Consider the following 18,961-nt stretch of genomic DNA (forward strand, 5'->3'; position numbering starts at 1 on the left):
TGTTAACATTGGAACTCTTGGAATTATTTGAGCCATCTGCTCTCTATACATTGTCTATCTTTTTCAAGACATCTAAAAGACATGAAAAATATTTTGGTTCAATATGACCCCCCAGTATTGAAATAGTATGCCATTCAAGTTGAAAAATTGTACTTTACAGGTAAAGGTGTTAAACTACAGATCTTCTCCCTGAAGAAATGGTACAAAAACCAGACCCATTGTAATCAGCGCCGAGTGGAGTTCAGCAGCCAGTCAGTAGCTCAGTCTGTGTTTCAGCCCTGCACAGATGTATAGCAGACTGATTAAACTTTCAATAGCTCCTGAACACCATTTTCAACTCTCAAAGCATCCGAGCGCAGGGCTTCCTTTTCAGATATCCCCAAACCAATTGCGCCTAGAAAGCTTTTCAAAGTGCAGAAGTGAGCAGCACTTCAGTGTGAGGAAGGGTTCTTTTCACTCACGTAGTAGCTTGTAGGGAGCGGAGTGGAGAGCAGTGATAAATACACTTCCTTTCAAACAATAGCTTTGCAGGTCATAGGGAGAGTTGCACTCACCCGAGCCATGGGCGGCACACCCCACAGACAACACACAACCTTTAAAGTAAGATTTGAAAAGGTCAAAACACAGGCATGCAGAGGAGTGATATAGGAGTCTGTTAAAATAGAGGTCAGAGAGTCAACGTAGGCTTTCTTCCTTCATATTAAGGTGGTCAGAAAAACAGGATTTTCATCTCTGTGTAGAACTCCTTGAGCGTTCGTTCTTCCTCGTTGTGGCTGAGTTGACCCATTTGGGTGTACCTGTCAGTGATCGTGTGTTCACCTGGACCTGGTTAGATTTAGGCAGCCTTACTGGAGGCTGCTATGTCCCCATGCACTCTCATGATGTTTCCTCTCCAAGGGTTCCTTCTTGCTTTTCCTGGCACCTCACATTTTGTTTAAGGGGCCATTTTCTATGTAGAGATGCATCACATTTACTATGTTTGGACACTGAGGTGCATTGTTTTCTCAGTACATGAAGGACTTGGGAGGAATTTTTTCGAGAATGAGCAGACTGGGTCTGGGACTTTTTGATAGATCGGCGTGTACCCCCACCCCATAAGCCTCCCACCTGCGATCACAGCATCCTTTGTGGCGTATCTTCAGGTGATATAATTAGTCCCTTGACACATCTTTAATGGCATGTATTCATCAGTGACATTAATTAGATCCCGTACTTGGTACATTACTTTGAAAACAGTTGGTGTTCCTGTTTATTAAGTATTAACAACAAGTGAGAGATACTATGCTAATCTCATGGTATTAGTCACTTTATGAGCCTGCTCATCTATCATAGCCATTCTGCTGTGTTTTCTTTTACTTATCCTTGTTTGTCTTTTTATAAGTTCACATATAAGGTGATGTTCTATTACCATTATTAATTACATCCACGGTTGTCAAGGTAATTAAGTACCATCTATCTCTTGAGTCACCTCTAAGGTACAAATGGTTCACAATGCTTGTTTTTGTTGTACACGGTTTTCTGGGACACTGGAACCGACCACTGGTTTAGATTTCAAAGGAGTTTTCTTTTTTTTTTCCTGTAGGAAATACCTGAAATTTTATTAATCTGAGGGTTAGACATACATTGCCGTATTAAAACATGAACTCTATGTGTAGTTTTTAAAGCAACATTTTAATGTCGCTATCAGTCATAAGTAAATTAACCATTTTCAGTGGCAACATAACAACGGATAGTCTTAACGATAACAAAAAAATGACAGCAGCATAATTCAGGAGGAATGCAACTCAACCTCGCTGTGTTTCACACATCTCACTTCTTAATTGTCATAACAGTGTGAAAAGAATGTAAGTAGTGTTAACACTAAATTAATTTGGTACAACACAAACATGAACTCGACAAGACAAGTCACAAAATGTATCCTTAAATTACCACCCCACATTGAGGTTGGACGTTCTTTTGGAATAAGATCCTCCACCCCACCTCCCCCAAAAAGCCACAAAATTTGAACAATAAAAGTGTATTATTTTATTCTAGTTGATCTTGGGAGGTACCCTGATTCCCCACTACAATGTGTTGGCTTTTTGTAGCGGAATATTTTTCCACAAAACCTAGTTGAATTTGAAGTAGTATGGCCCCTGGGACATTCAGCTCTATCAAGATCTGCTTGTCGATGCTCATGCTTATCTAGTGTTCATCATGTGTCAAATAAACGACGTGGGGCTTTGGATATTGTGGTTTCTGCATAGAGAGAAATCTGACTCCCACAACTCTTGTTATTTTTATTTATTTATTTTTTTACACCAGTGTGCAGTTGCAGCAGTTGGTTTGTTTCATGAAGCACATTTTTCAGTGATTGCTAATGTAATTCCTTATTTTCTTCAGGATTTTTCTGCAAGAGTTAACATCTCCGATTGTATTAATCTCCCATTCACCCACACATATCCCATTAAAAGGAGCAAGTCATTTGATATTTGTTTTCCATGTTTTTATTTGATCTGCCAACAAGTGAAGCAGCACTTTCTTTCATCCACTCAGCATACTAATTAGACACACTTAAGATGTTTTATTGTTACACAAGGGGATCTTTCGGATGTATCTTGGGTAGTGGGTTGGTTTCTGAAAAGCAATGGGCTTCTGTGCTTTAGCAGCACGACTTTAACACTCCACAAACTCTCACATCAAACAGACTTGATGTAGAGTCTCATGTGAATGTCCTTACAAGGATCCCATCCTATTTTAAGTGGCTAGGGCTGTGTGTTAGGAGGATGTGGGCGAGCCCTGAAGTGCAGCACAGGAAATTCCACGAGTGCAGAAACAAATGTACGCTCAAACGATACAAGCTCAAGAAATACAGAGCACGTGAAAAAGAATTTGTGTTTGTGTGTGTGTGTGTGTGTGTATATATATATATGTACTGTATAAAGGAAAAGTTCTAATCATTTTTTTAACAATAACATGCTTCATATTTTCATGTATTCTTTCTTTGGATAATACAAAATAAAATGGAAAGTGTAGAATTTACTCACCCTTTGCACTGATTTGTGTTGTTTAACAAGCGTAATTTCCCTGGTTATAATTTGCAGATATTTATAGAACGTCACTGCAACATACCGTTTTGAAAATAACTAATATGTCCATCCATTCATTTTCTTTTCCACCTATCCTCATTAAAGGTCAAGTGTCATGCCCATAAACATTCTAAAATAGATATTGTAATGAAAAATATATATAACATTATTCACTTCAATGTCCATACGAAAAATTAAATATGTGCAAAGAGCGGGTCATCCATGCGCAAAGTTGCAGAAGTCTCATTTAACATCCAAGTGGTAGCCATATTGCCTGTATTCTCTGTTCATTACGTCACGCCGTGACATTCGCCATTGAAAATACGCTATGCCACCCACTATGGCACACGGAAGCTTTTTTCAAAGAAGAGAATATCTCACAATCAAGTAACATGACCGGGGCAATATTACCCTATCGTTTTGAGCCATATTTAGATGACACGTGGATCACTTCTAACTAACAACAGACTCCCAGACAGTATGTATGAGCCAGCGCAGCTGAAGCCGTCAGTCGCGGACACAATCGAGTGAAGTGACTGGGGCAATATCATCCTATCATTTCGTTTCAAGCCATATTTAGATGATATGCGGCTCACTTCTAACTAACAACAGACTCCCAGACAGTACGTATGAGCCAGCCCGGCCGAAGCCGTCCGCCGTTGACAAAATCGAGTGAAGTGACCGGGGGAATATTATCCTTTCATTTAGTTTCTAGCCTTATTTAGATGATGTGCGGATCACTTGTAACTAACAACAGACTCCCAGACAGTATGTATGAGACAGCCCACCTGAAGCAGTCCGCTGCGGACACAATCGAGTGAAGTGACCAGGGCAATATTACCATTTTGTTTCATTGCGAGCCATGTTTAGATGATATGCGGATCACTTCTAACTAACAACAGACTCCCAGACAGTATGTATAAGCCAGCCCGGCCGAAGCTGTCCACCACGGACGAAGCCGTGCTCAGCACCGACATGTTCATCGACACATTTAGCACCACTAACTTACGTGTGCGGGTTTTTTGTTACATTCTGGGAGGATTACGTCCCCACACCCTTCCAAACTATTATTTTTTTTTAGTAGCTGTATACACGCCTACCTGTCATTTGGAACCCATGAAGCTCTCTTCCTTTCATTCAATCAATTTTTCACGACAAACCGAGTCTTTTTGAAAAGTATGATGAATGAATCCATCCTCAAAAGTGTTCGAACAATATCCAGCAATACAACGAGCCAGCATTTTGGCTAACACAAAGGAACAAAGAGCTACCTTCCAACAGGTAAAACTAGTAGAAACATATGAGACCGCTTGAGTGGGTGTCTGCTACTAACATCACTTCCTGCTACTTCTCGAAAACAAATCCGAGGAGTTTCATGGCGGGAGGGACAAAAAGCCATATACATCAGACTTATGTTGTATAGAGGCCCTATATCTAAGTGATTAGACCATTGGTTTGTTGAACCAGGGGTCGTGAGTTTGTATCTCACTGGGGCCTCTACTCCCAGAGAGGGTTTGTGTCAGGAATGGCATCCGGTGTAAAAACTGTGCCAAACATTGTGTGGTGGAACACAGATGGGTTCATTCCGGCTGCCTTGTTTTAATTAATAACATTAAAAATCATGCATTTCATTGACAGTGGCACTTTAAGGTCACAAACATTCTGGATCTTATCGCAGTTATTTCTAGGTGAGAAACACCTTGAACTGGTCACCAGCCAATCCCAGGGCACAGAAAAAACATTTGTACTCACATTCACACCTATGGGCAATTTAGAGTCTTCAATCAACCTCCCATGTTTTTGGGATGTGTTGAATTAGTAAAGTACAATCACAATTATAAACATGTTGTTTAACGATTACCACTCCAAAGGCCATATTTACTGAATCCCAAATAACGGAAGCTTAAATTGCATGTGCTCCAAAGTTCTTAACAACTAAAATCAACAAGATCACAAAAACTGAAATGGAAAATGAAATTAAATCAAAACTATGCTGCACAATAGCATCGAGGAGCACTGTTAGGGGTGCTGCCCTTTAAAAGGCCAGTGAACTCACCTTATAATGTTGGGTAAAGTATGGACTCTATTTTTTGTCTATGAACAAATATGTGCTGTACACACGACCTTAATACATTGCAGCTAAAATAAACAACCTGCACTCGAGTGGAGCTGGCAGTAGGTGCTAGAGAAATTTCTTGAGTCTTGATTTCTTGATTTCTTTCTTAAAATGACCTTGTCACATATAGTGTAAAAGCAAGGAAATGCAAGGGTGCAGGATTCCTTCTTGTGATTGACTCGGAGTCTTCACTTAGATCATTCAGAAGCTCCAAAACTGCTGAAAAGACAATATTTCTTGTTTTTGTATATAACATTTGAGAAATGTTCACATGCGTGGAAAAAGTTCTCGCCAAAACCTCTAATTTTGTTATGCTGGCAATGCTTTGCATGATGGTTCGTACCTGACTTTTTTTGTATCCAGTGTTTAAAGGGGCACAATCATCCACTGGAATAATCTGAGATTTCATCAATCACATTTCACATCCTCAATTCATCCATCCATTTACTGAGCCGCTTATCTTCACGAGTGTTGCGGTAGTGCTGGAGCCTATCCCAGCTGTCAACGGGCAGGAGACGGGGTACACCCTAAACTGCTTGCCAGCCAATTACAGGGCACATGGAGACAGACAACAGTGTCACTCATAATCACACCTAGGGGCAATTTAGAGTCTCCAATTAATGCATGTTTTGGGGATGTGGGAGGCAACCACAATGCCTGGAGAAAACCCACACAGCCACGGGGAGAACATGCAAACGCCACACAGGTGGGCCGGGATTGAACCCTGGTCTGTGAGGCCAATGCCCTACAGCTGTGCCACCATGCCACTCAATTCATCCACAATCATATACGCCTCCCAAAACCCATATAATGAATTGCATTGCAATTCAATTCAATTTCAATCAATCCTGTTTGTGCTGGGATAATAGTTACACTTCTACATCTATTTCCTTGAAAATTTAAGTTTGCTGTCAGTTCCTGAGATTGTTACTCAAACTTTAGCATTGTTATTTCTATAAAGGTGATCCTGGCACGAATAGATTGTGCAGATGTATCTAATGTTAAATAGCGTCAAAGTTGGGTCAAACAACCTTTCTCCTCCCTCGTGAAGTAATGCAGACATTATGATGCCAACATCCTCCCCTCGTTTGTTTGAAATTAAATTCAATTATATCTCCTTGACAAAAGGACACTGAGCTAAGGTCATGTCATTCAATGAGTTGTGGTTGTTCCTTTCCTCAAATAAATCAATAGCTTTGTAATTCCTCTTTCATAAGCTGTGACAAATTCATCTTGACAGGACTCTGGCCCTCTCAGCATCTAATAAAGTGGGAATTAGAAACTAATTATAGATCTTCATCCTCCCACCACCCCAGCACTTATGACACACTTGCCTATGCCGATTTGTTTCCTTGTTGAAGGCTAAATTGTTGGTACCCATTGCGTTAAAAAGAGAAAAAAGTCACGAGAGTTGAATGTTTTGTTCTCCTCCATTCTTGACTATTTGGCTCAGAACAAAACAACTATTCCAATGTGGCCTTCGAGGATCCCTGATTGAAGAAACTGAAACATGGAGTCTGGAGAAGGCAGCCTTCAAAGCTGAGACAGTCTACTCACAAAGACCTGGCCAAAATATGTCAACGGGTAGACAAGTTTTATTCAGACTTGTAGAAGGCCTTTTGCTTGCAGTGATTGCCAGAAAATATTTTGTGCAAAGACTTGCTGAGGTAACAATTGTCTTTTTTTTTTTTTATCCTCGTTTCATTAGTTTTTGTAGTTGCTGTTTTTAATAATTCTATTGTGCCAGAAATATTATGCTGCTTTTCATTAGATATTTTGAAGTTTCATCAGTTTCTTTTTTCAGTCACCATTGTCGGGTTTTCTTTCTGCTTGTTCGAAGACCGCCAACAATTTAGCCAACATATCTAACTCCAGTGGGGTAGTTTTGTCTTTTAACGATGCGAGTGAAATAACAACCCCTTTGAGTAAAGCACGGAAAGAGAATTTATTGGACCTTAACAAGACAATCAGAAGAATCCAAAATGAAACAAAAATGTGCCTTTTAGTCATTTGCTGTATCAAGGAACATTCATTGTGTATCCTGGAAGAGCATTTTTATTTCAGATTCATTTCAAGTGGCATCCAGATGTGAGACGTGTGTAACCACCATGTCAGCCTGTAACTGGGCCTTTGAGTCTTCAATTACACAGCTGTTTTCCATCCACAAAAGAAAAGCCTCAGGGGCTACTACAAAAAGTTCTTCCTTGGTCAATTAGTAGGCTATACACTTTGAGGAAAAACTTTTATTTACAAAATAATCAACCGCCCATCCCCTGTGCAAAAACTTTTCAGCATCCCCTATGAATCTGTGACTTTAAGAAACTAAACAGACAAAAAATGCAAAAAGTGTTTGGTACTATCTGTCGAACACACTATAATCTTATCTCAGTTAAAGCGTGATAGTTTTCTGTTCAGATGATTGGACATTTTAACTAATATGCAAATGCTCCTATAATCTGCTAACATCACAAAAGCATTGACCTGGTGTTTTCTCTAACGTTTAACTGCACAAAAGTCCAAAATGGCTAATTGGATGGGTTCTGCTTGACACATTTGTCCATATTGGATAGTCATTCCTGTTTTGTGTAATGGATGTCAAATAGCAGCTCTAATGTAAAGCCTTTTAGTTGTTTTTTTTTCACCACACACAGTCACTTGGTAGTTCTCTCGCCAAAGGTTTTTCTTTTTTTTTTTTTTTTTTTAGATCACCTGTCATTACCATTCTGTTTTTGCCTAAGCAGTGCAAATCTGCCAAAACCATTGAATGACTTAACATTTTGTTATGGTTACCAGTTGTAAAACATATCATGCGTAATGCCTTAAGCATATTGATTCAGATGTTCAACTGTATAGTGGGACCAGTACAGAATGACTTTTAACATACTAGTGATAGGCATGGAAGTTATTTTGAATGTACTGAATCAATCAAATCAGTTCCTTCAAAAGATCTGTTCGAAAAGTAAGTTCATCAAATTGTTCGGTTCTTTTTTTAGAAAACCATTTATGTGCTTTCTCATTCCTTTTATGATCCATACCTGAGGTTCACGTTCACGCAACACAATCACTGAAGTACCATATGTGTTTTTGTTGGTGTGTATTTTAAAGTAGGAATGGTGGGGAGATTTAAAAAAAAAAAAAAAGCATTTCTGCATCCAATTAAATCCAGCTTCAGTTTGCTGCATTCTGGTGCATACTGTTGCTGAAAAAAGCAATAATTTCATAAACTGTTTCATTACAGTTTGTTCATTAAAAAGATTTGTTCTTCTGAATGAATCATTCGTGAACGTAACGATTTTGTTCCAGCAGCGTCCAAGTCCTCATGGGTGGGTAAGGGTATCGTCAATTATTTCATCAGTTTAAATTGTCTGTCGCAGTCAAGAGTTTGTCTTTTTGTGCGAGCTCCAAACCAGACTGTGATGGATGAACACAGGACTGTTTTAATGACTGCTGTGTAGAATTGCCTCAACATCTTCTGCTGCAGGCCGTGTTTCCTCAGAAGCTGCAGGAAGAACATCCTTCACTGGGCCTTTTAACGGATGGTTGGTCTCCCACTCAGGTTCTGAGCGACTGTAATTCACATGAACTTGAAGGTCTTGACGGTTGACACGGCACTTGGGCATGAGGGGCAGCTATGGCAAAAGATGCCTCCTGAGGTCCACAATCAATCCCTATAGTTTTGAGCATATTCAAGTCCAGGTTGTGTCAGCCACACCACAACTCCTGCCACTTCACTTCCTGTCAGACTTGTGGTCTTTGTTTGTTGAGGCCAATAACTGCAAATTTCAGGAGTTTGACAGCCTGGTGGGTTGAGGTGCAGTCATACTTGTAGAGAGAGAAGAGCAGCAGGAAGAGGATACAGCCATAGTGTGCCCCAGTACTGGTGGTGCGTGTGGTTGAGGGTCTGTACCCCAGCCACACCTGCTGAGTCCTGGTTATCAGGAAGCTGTAAATCCACTGGCAGATGATAGGTGAGATGCTGAACTGGAGAATCTTGGAGGAGAGAAGCTTGGGGATGGTGGTGCTGAACACAACTGAAATCCGTGAACAGGATGCTCACGTAGGTCCCCGCGCCGTTGAGGTGTTCTAGGACTAAGTGCAGTCCCCATGATGACTGCGTCATACACAGACTGCCATGGGTCCAAGCAGGGGACCTCTGATGCTCTTTAGGTGGTCCAGCACAAGGAGTTCAAAGGTCAGCATGACCACAGATGTCAGGGCAACAGGCCTGTAGTCATTCAGACCTGAGATTGCAGGTATTCTGGGGACTGGGATGATCGTGATGTGTTTGAAACAGTTCTAGAGGTATACTGAAGATCTGGGTAAAGACTGGAACAAGTTGTTGCAGGGTGGAGACACAGGGTCTGGGCCCACTGCTTTGTTGATCTTTTATTTTTGAAGATGTGTCTCAAATCATATTCCTGGATGTTTAACCCAGGAAGGGATTCCGAAGTGTGGTGGCGGTCGGTTGTCCAGCTGGGTGAGTGAGGGGTGGCGTATGGGGCAAAGTATTTTCTTAGCAGTTTTCTTAAATGGTCTCATGACGTGAAGCTCTACAGAAAAAAACACCAAGATTATAAAACCTTTCAAGAACTGCCATTATGATTTGAAGGCGGCGAGGAGAGAAAGCACAGCCTGCGCACACTCATCTGCATTTCCATGTAAAAGTATACAGTCCAGGTGGGTTTAGGACTGAGTAGATAAACATTCATACAATGAAAAATATGGATTATTATAGCATAGTATGCTTTCTTGTAGAAATGTTGAGATTTATGTTAGATGACTACAGATGATTGAAATTTATACTGCATTGACTGCTGGATTGTAGTCTTGTGATCCTTCCTGGAAATCAGACCAATGCTCAAGAACTTTAGTCTTACCCGTTAGTCTTACCCGTTGTGATTGGATTCCCATTCATGTTGAAGATTTTTAAAGTACCCAGAAGAGACCCATCCAGCGCATACTATACATTTCCCCAAGATTCTGAGTCAAACAAAAAGCGAAGCCCAGACAGGGCAAACACACAGCAGGAAGGAGAAGGTGTATGTGCCAAAGCAGCACACGAAAACACATTGACTCTTCCATATCCTCCATATTCCTTAGGGGAATATCAAGATGATTTATCTTTGACTAATAAACATTTGGAGTGCTGTATTTTGCTTTAAGCACATCAGTGCATCTCATTTGTGTTTTCCACTAGCTTCTATGGGTTTCTGCCCAGAGGAATTTGCCATAGTAGTATGAAAATGGCTGTACTTTGTACCAGCCTGGTTGCTTCCTATTCTCTTGATTGATTAAAGAAACAGAATAGATTGAAAGTACCAGTCTTCCAACCTGTTGTGCTGTGTATTGGTGTTCAATGGGAGCACTTGAAAGGTTTAAGAGATAAGTTAATGATTCAAAAACCGAAACAGAATTCTGAAACTCAGAGTACAATACAATAACAATGTAAGAAGTACACTTGCAGAATTTAAAGAGATGCAGTACAAGAGGAACAGCATTTACTGTATGTGTTGATATTGTTGAGTGTAGCAGATTATATATTGACTCTGATATGTGCCAGTGAACAATGTCATGTTAGTTTAGGTTCTAAGAAAATTATTTGCTTATTGGATACTTGTATTTTGTGCTCTATATCATGAAAAGAAATTCCCAATTTGTTCACCAGGAAACAAATTGGTGTCCAGTTGTTACCTTTGGCAGGCCAAAGGATTCATTTTTATGACATTAATTGTGCACCCGTCACAATTTAAGTTTAACTCGACCAACAAATTAATGTGACTGTGTAGTTTGACAATGGAGGTGAAACAGCTGCTAAACAGGTCGTTTTTATGAAAACCAAGTCCATTAAAAACACTTCCTCATAGAAAAGGTTTGGGAGTTTTAGAAGACATCACAAAACAATAAATGTCTAATTACCAAATGTTCTGCAACATTCATCCCGTTGCTTCAATGTTAAGAGAGAAAAAAACTGAAATATCCATCCATACCTGCACATGGGCTTGACTGCTTGTTCTCATTACATTCAAGGATGAATAGGAGCCTTTTCAGGTGAGTTTGGGGTCCAGTTTGGGTACAACCTGGACTGGTTGCAAGGCAATCACATATTTTGAGAAGCACCCATTCACATCCATATTCACCTATGAAGAATTTAGTCTTCAAAGAACCCAACATGGATGTTTTTTTGTTTTTGTTTTTTTAATATGGAGAAAAGCCAAAGAAACCCTACGCAAGCACAAGTGCAAGTACATATAAACTCCACACAGGAAGGCTGTATATTTGAAGGCTGAGCCTTAAAACTGTGAGGCAGACATTCTACCCACAAGCCCAGTGTCATACCATAAAACATGAAAGAATACAAATTGTAGTTCTGCACTGCTCCATACTGAGAACTGTTTCTAATAATTTACCCCTCGCAACAATCTTAATAATGACTGTCAATCCCAAGCTTCATTATCTTTGTAAAGGCAGAGTTTTCGATCTTGCAAGTTTACCCAATGGGAGTTCCTGCTGTGAGCACACAGTAGGTAAGTTTATTTCATGTTGGGCAAAGATGAGCTCAGGCAGATATTCCATTCAATTTAGCGTTCTCTCGATCTTTGCTAGATACAGACTGACAAACTTAGACGAGCACGCATGCACCCAGCCTCATCAGCAAAGATTGTCATAGGCCAGAGACCAGAGGTCACATCATTACCGATGAAGTCATAGATCGTAGATACAGCCCTCACATTAGCCCTTCCTTCATCATTCCCCTCTGACCTTGTCCACAGCTACACTTCCTCTCATCTTTATGATTTGAAAATGACCCTTTCTCCTTCACCGTCACACTATTCCCCACAGTCTCAAACTAGAGCATTCCATCATTATCATCATTTGACCATCCATATTTATTGAAAAGTGCATTAAAACATTGGCCAAACACACAATGTTCTGTGGTGAGTTGTTCAAAGACCTCTACAGGTCCTGGTGGGGAATCATCTTCCTTTTCTCATTCTAAATGACTTTCTTCACCATTCAGTTTCTGCCGAGTGATAAAATCTGCAGTCCTTGTAGGAGTTTATTGACATATTCCTTCTTGTTGGGGAAACAGTGCTTGCTAATTAAATAATTCCCATTTTGACATTGCTTCAACTCTACTGACGCATGTAAAACCCATAAAGCTTGGCCCCACTTTCAGGTGCATTCTGTATGTTTTATAAAATAATTTGAAAATGTATATCAGGGGGCACGGTGGCGCAACTGGTTAGAGTGTTGGCCTCACAGCTCTGAGCTCATATCCAGGCTGCGCTTGTGTGGATTTTACATGTTCACCTCGTGCCTGCATGCGTTTTTTCCGGCAATCAGTTTGGGGTGGACCTGGTGCACCTGAGATAGGCTCCAGCACTCTCGTGACCCTTGTGAGAATAACCGGCTCGGAAAATGGATGGATATATTGACAGATAAAAACTTGACATATTAAAGATACTTTTACAGCCAATTTTGTTTCAGTATTTCTGCACTTTAGATCTATTTGGCAGAAGCTGCTCAACTCTCAGTTTGCGCAAATCATCTTTGAAAATGAGCAAGAAAATGTTCGAGGCCTTATGCGTGCTCCACTCTAGCTGAGCTCAAATGTTTTGGAAAAATAAGAGATTTGTTGAATTAAAATACAAATTGCTGATATCGTATGTGTTTTTCTAAACCTTGCTAGACAGCATTTTTCCTGTCAAAATGTTTGATATTCTGTTCTACATGCAGCTTTGGGAGCCACTTTGTGATGTTTTACACTGATGAAATAAGCAGGTGGCTTAGCAGAATGTTATCACTTCTATTAAGTCACTCTGTGCTGCGCACTCGTGCATAAGTTTGCACGTAAGAATTTACAAAACTTACCATCTTTTGGGCAATATTCCAGTGACTGCATTGGCTGTCCTATTGCCCTTTGTGTGATTTATTCAGTAGCTAACATCGATCGGCTTTGGAAGTTCAAATTCTTGAGTCCAGCACTTTCTTCTGGGTCTTTGGTAGTAACCATCATTTCACTGAGTCCAATGTCAGGCATCTGCTTTGATGTATGGATGGAGGCGTTTTGTTCAAAGGGACAACCTTTTCTGAGGCTGTCTTTGAAATGATAATGCTCCAGCTTGCTTCAGGTGGAGCTTCTGCCCAGGGTCAATCAAAGTCAAACTGAGAAGCTTCTCACAGCATTCCCCGAGTGGCCAACGCTCCTTAATCATAACGTGGGACATTGCAGTGGCCTGTAGCTTTTAAAGCAGCACAAGATTCATGTCATGATGGAGCCATGATGTCACAGTCTGGATGTAGCATTCAACCTTTTTTTCCATGGGCACGATGGCCTAAAGTGGAAAAAGAGAGTCAAATGGATATAGTCAGATCAAAATGCAAATGTTAAATCTAATATGTATTTGCTACTGCTACGGCGGCATAAGCAGACGGATCGGCGCTAACGCTATGAGTACAATCGTACATTGAAATATGGCCATCTGTGGAAAAATACACACCGACATCTTCCCAGACATCACAGACACATTAAAAAGACACATGCTGTAAAGCTAAACTCCGAAGACTAATTGAGCATTAGATATGGTGTAAATACATTACACATACATAAGCAAAATAAAAGGCAAAATAATTTTAGACTGTAGCCAGTAGGAGAAGTAATGTCAAGATTACACTCATTTCAACAACTGGGAGACACTGTTTAATGTACAGCATCTGGAGTATGGTTTATGTTTTATTATTATGAATATTATTACATGCTACTTTCTCCTGCCAGCTTTTTACTGCTATTCCAAGTCCAGGTAAATGGAAATGTTGAGTCAGGAATGTCATCTGGTGAAAAAAAAACAGTGCCAAACAAATCATTTGAGTGACTCGTTGTCATGACCCCTAATGGGAGGACCTGAAGGTCAACAACTGTCAGTGTTGTTTGAGTGCATTTTGGATGTTTTTCCATACAGGCTGACATTTATTCAATGAATGTGAGCACAGCGCTATCGTATAAATTGAAATATGTCCAAAGAAATTCAGTATAGGCACTCAGTATGAACTGGAAACTAGTGTGTAAATTCAGCCTTAATGTCTAATGTCCCTTTTTGGGGGGGGGGAAATCATGTTTTTTTTCCCCTGTTGCTGAGATTTGATTGTCCAGGTATGAACCTGATCATCAAGCAAACTTTGTCATGGTTCAGTTGAGGTTAAAAAGCAATCCGACTTTGGTTCAACCAACAGCATTATGAAAAAAATCCGGTTTGACCAAGATTATAATTGCAATGTAACTAAATTTATGACTGCTGACATGCATCTTTTTTTCCCCACTGCAAGAAGGATAATTTGTTTACACTACTGATTAGAATGTGGCCTGCAAGAAATTTCACCTTTTCTCAGGCTGTATGTTCTGTGAACTAGTAGACGCAGGTGTGTGTAATTACATTACAAACGGGGCCTGGACGTCTGTGGTCTGCCTGCCTCAAAGTGAACCCTGGAACTAAACCTACATTGTAGACAACAAAGGCAGCGAAGTCCTCCTGATGATGCCTTTGATGCTGCAGTCTTTCAAGAGGAGATATTTCTGGCTGTGGAATAAATAATACCGGCGTCTTTTAGTCTTGAGAACAATGACACACAATATCCATGTAAGAACACACATGATGCCTGTCATGGTTATTTTTGATCTGATTAAATCTTTGAGTAATAATTTACACTCTTGGTTCCATAATTAGGTGTTCATGCACAAACTAATGAGATCCAATGCAAGAGCTATATCCAACAGACACTCTTACTTTGCCAATATACAGAATATTTTGCCACTCTACTTTTTAGAAGGACGACTCATGGACTATGGAAGAACACCTCCAATTTTAGTCCAGGCAAAGGCGGAGACCGAGTTAATTTTTTTAGGTGTGCTGTCATGGCCCAATGCTAGCAGGACCAAGTTGGTACGGGACTCACTAGATGACCCGCAAGATGCGCTTAAAGATAAATATTAGCTGTCACGAACGAGACTCGAGGGCGGACCCAAATGCACGAATCGGGTGACAGGCAAGCAGTAAGGAGAAAGTCTTTATTTGTTCCAGAGTCGGTAACCGGGGAGTCAGTTAACACAAGCAGCAGGATCAGTAGCGACAGGCTTACAGGGTAGGTCGGGAGACAGGCGTTGGTCGGAACACGGGAGGCTGGAGTCAGGAATTCGGAAGTGCGGGAACGAGGAATGCGAGGCGACGATCTGGCGAAGACCAGTTGTCCCCTGGTCCTATAAGTACCAGGGTTAATCAGCGGAGATGAGGCGCAGGTGTGTGTCTCCTAATCATCATCGGTCTCCCGGGACATGCCCAGCCAGGGCTGGAACGGCAGGACCATGACATTAGCACTCATTTGGGCTGGTTTGTTTGGTCGAGGCAGAGGTTGTCGCACCACTGTGAGCCTTTCAAGGTATCTTAGTCAAGGTATAATTTTGTGATAAAGTTGTTATATTGAATGGTCTGCGTTAACATTAATTAATTAATACTTGCAGTGTTTATGTTCAATGATTTCATCCATTGATTATGCTCGCCCACCATAAGCTTGACTAAAAGTATAGCAAACTCTGCATACCTCAACATATGTTTTGGTGAATAGTGCGCTTCAGTGGATACTTATTTCATGACGCAGCACAGTGTTCACTGTTGTCTTATGAATTCAAATAGCAGGTGGAGCAGCCATGTAAGGGCAACGTATTCTCTCTTGAAAAAAATCTATGCGGACGTGCAAGCGGGAAAAAAACTGCATGAATTTTGCCTGCATGTCCTATTCTGCTGTCAGCGCCAGATAGTCAGAGGCACCCTGTGAACTCTCCACCATTGTCATGTGCTACAGAGCCACAATCATTAAAATAGCTTTTAATAGTCTTTCAACAACCAGTCATTTCATGTACTGATCACAACACAAATCATTTTTTTCTCTGCATAAAGTGTTGAATGGTAATTATCTCCTAATATATTCAGTGCTTAAGGAATGTATTAGACTGCCACCTGGTGTGGTTAATGCTCCAAATGCCCTGAAAAGCTTTGATACTTACCAGAATCCATCCATCCAGCCATCAATCTTCTGCACAGCTTGTCCTTATTAGGGTCACGGGTGAGCTGGTGAGCCTTAGCGAGTTGAGTTTGGGGGAGGAGGCAGGGCCCACCCTGGACTGGTCTCTAGTCAATATTGAGAATTATCAAAATGAGCAATCAAATCTACTGTATTACAAAAAAAGGGGAATTAATGATAATGCAACATAAGATATTTTCTATAGAATTCCAGGTCTTGTTACAAATAGTATAATTGCTGCCATTTTTGGATCATAAACCACAAAAATTATACACACAAATGCAAGTAAAACCAAGACCTCCCTACCTTACTGTAGTATATAAAAACACATTAGACCAGCACACACTAAAACAAACATACTTGGTTACTGCCCCCCCCCCAAAAAAAAAAAGAAAAGTCTGGACAATAAAGATAAGATCCAGAACGTTAAGATAAATCACATTAATTAATTAATTAATTCATTCATTCATTAGTTATTACCTTAGTGAATCTACTCCAACTCTTCAGGTTGAAGAGAAGCAGCACAGCTTCCTCTGGCATTGTGCCCCTCTTTAGCCTCATGTTGAGTTGAGCGAACAGCACTTCAGCACATCTGAATACTGATCTAAAAGCTTCAATTAGGGCGGGTTGGATTGAGAAACGCGAATGGTGAACACTTTAAAATGCAACTCATCGAAAGCGTATGAGTAGTTAACATAATTTTTATTGAGTGAATTCGGAGCTAAGAATAGACAATAATGTGACATTCCTGGGATTGAAAAAAAAATATGCCGCATCGTTGTTGAAGCCACATGGGTTATAGCTGGGGGCAAAGTCTCATCTTGTAGTCATAACCTTATGGAACTTGGATTCATAGAAAAAATGTTGTAGTGGTTGTTAGTTATGATTGCTACTTTCTAGCCTTGATTACTTTCACCTTGTTAGAGGAAGAATTTGGATAAACTGTAATGGATGAATGAGTGAAATTCTTCATTCCTGTTCATAATGGTAAAACCTACACATAGACTGTAGGTGAACAAATAGCTCAGTATTGTTCCATATATATATATTGTTTACTTTTTTGTGACAGAAAGATACAGTTTGAGAAGATGCCTCAACTTAGTAGTTCAATAAATCTGCAATATTTCTCTGGATACATTATTATAGTACTTTGCTATGATGCTTGATTATAAAGGAGGGGAATCAGATATGTGCATCAAGGTTGGAATCTACTTTAGTGTGCTATGGAGAAAGACAGGCCATAGAAGTACAGCCCTTAGTGTAAGGAAGATTTTTCTCTTTTTTTTCCTGTCAAGCTGACCATCCCTCCCTGAAGCAGTCAGGGGATCCAATCATATTGCGCTCACCCTTTGGCAAAGACGCTCCAATCAGGGATGAATAATGACAAGGCATGGCAGCATGCAGGGAACCCAGCTTTCTAATTAGTCTTCCATTAACTTTTTCAACCTTGATGGTTGCGGGGAGCAACCTAACTACACATGTACTAGATGTGCATTGGTCATCTTGAGAAGCTTAAAATCTTTCAAAGTTTGTAGCTTTGCGAGTCATTATTATACATTTACCCTAATCAGTGCTTCTTTTGGTGATGAGTAGGCTTACGTGTAAATAATATCTTTCTGAAGAGCTACATTTTAGACAGTGTAAATGTAAACTGGAGGGTAATATTGAAATCTCATTGTCACACAAATCCTTGGGCTTTCTTCCTCTATGACAGTGGTTTTCAAACAGGGGTCTTGGGTTTTGACAGGGGGGCGACCATGAACATTTTTCATTATTAAATTACACCCAGGAGATGGAGCTAATTTTACCACCGAGCACACAAGCCCACAGCAACCACTGAAATGACATTAAATGAAATTATGACAGATGTTAAATTTTAGCAGGAAAAAAAAGTTTTTGTTTATTCTTGGTGGCTTGCTAAAGTTGCCAGTTTATTTTTTTTTTCAACTGTAAAAGTGACCATTGCAGTGATATTTACAATTTAAACCTATCTGTATTCATATAAATACTGTGTGGGGGGGTGAAAATTATTTCTTCTCCAAAAAAGTTTGGGAATCACTGCTCTATGACCATATACAGATATATGTACATGCTACAATGTTTCACTGTACATGTAGCATGTGCAGTGAAACATACAAGCTCAATCCATTCCATGGTGCAGTTGGACCTCTGTCTTTTTAAATGAGAATTGCAACAATGCTTTGGCTTAAATTCTGTACCACAGTATACTACTTCAGGGACGTTTTCAAATGTCAACGCTGCATTGTAGAGATGTGATTCATTTGTTGTACAACTTCAAGCAGTGCGAGAACCAGAACCTACTGTAATGTCACCAAAACCAAAATGTTGCATCGAAGTATTTGTTTGGAAACAAAAACATCTGCAATGCTGCACAATTAAATTTGATCCTAGCAGTCATTTCGTTTGTAATGTTTGTTCCCTGCGGTGTGTTTTCTCATCATCCACCTCATTTTCCCGTCTGTGTCAGTGGGGCCAGCCTAACTGAAGTGAACCTAAATTGAACAGGTTAAGTAACAGAACATTGTTTTCCACCCAGTATAAGTATCGGCTCATAGAAGCCTTTGTTTGTATTTCACAGTAAAACTTGCCTTTATGAGTGGTTTCACAGTGGCCAATCACTTTTAGGGTTAAACTCCATAAAATACTAATGGAATCCTGGGGTGCTGCCATCCTGCATAGTACA

At 40.2% G+C, this 18,961-nt stretch overlaps 1 protein-coding gene and 1 long non-coding RNA gene across 4 annotated transcripts in view; one reads left to right on the forward strand and one right to left on the reverse strand.

Moving 5' to 3' along the window:
- The window catches only part of macrod2 (mono-ADP ribosylhydrolase 2), a 460,594-nt gene that overhangs the window by 395,154 nt on the left and 46,479 nt on the right, over positions 1 to 18,961 (forward strand). The gene's annotated exons all lie outside the window — the stretch shown is intronic.
- Positions 7,855 to 18,229, reverse strand: LOC133509430 (uncharacterized). The gene is made up of 6 exons (XR_009797341.1): positions 16,738 to 18,229; positions 16,241 to 16,364; positions 15,319 to 15,525; positions 14,616 to 14,759; positions 13,057 to 13,520; positions 7,855 to 9,734 (listed from the first exon to the last, which is right to left on the reverse strand). It is a non-coding gene; the product is annotated as an uncharacterized LOC133509430 (long non-coding RNA).

This window comes from Syngnathoides biaculeatus, chromosome 12 (genome assembly GCF_019802595.1).
Source record: "Syngnathoides biaculeatus isolate LvHL_M chromosome 12, ASM1980259v1, whole genome shotgun sequence".
Lineage (NCBI taxonomy): Eukaryota > Metazoa > Chordata > Actinopteri > Syngnathiformes > Syngnathidae > Syngnathoides > Syngnathoides biaculeatus.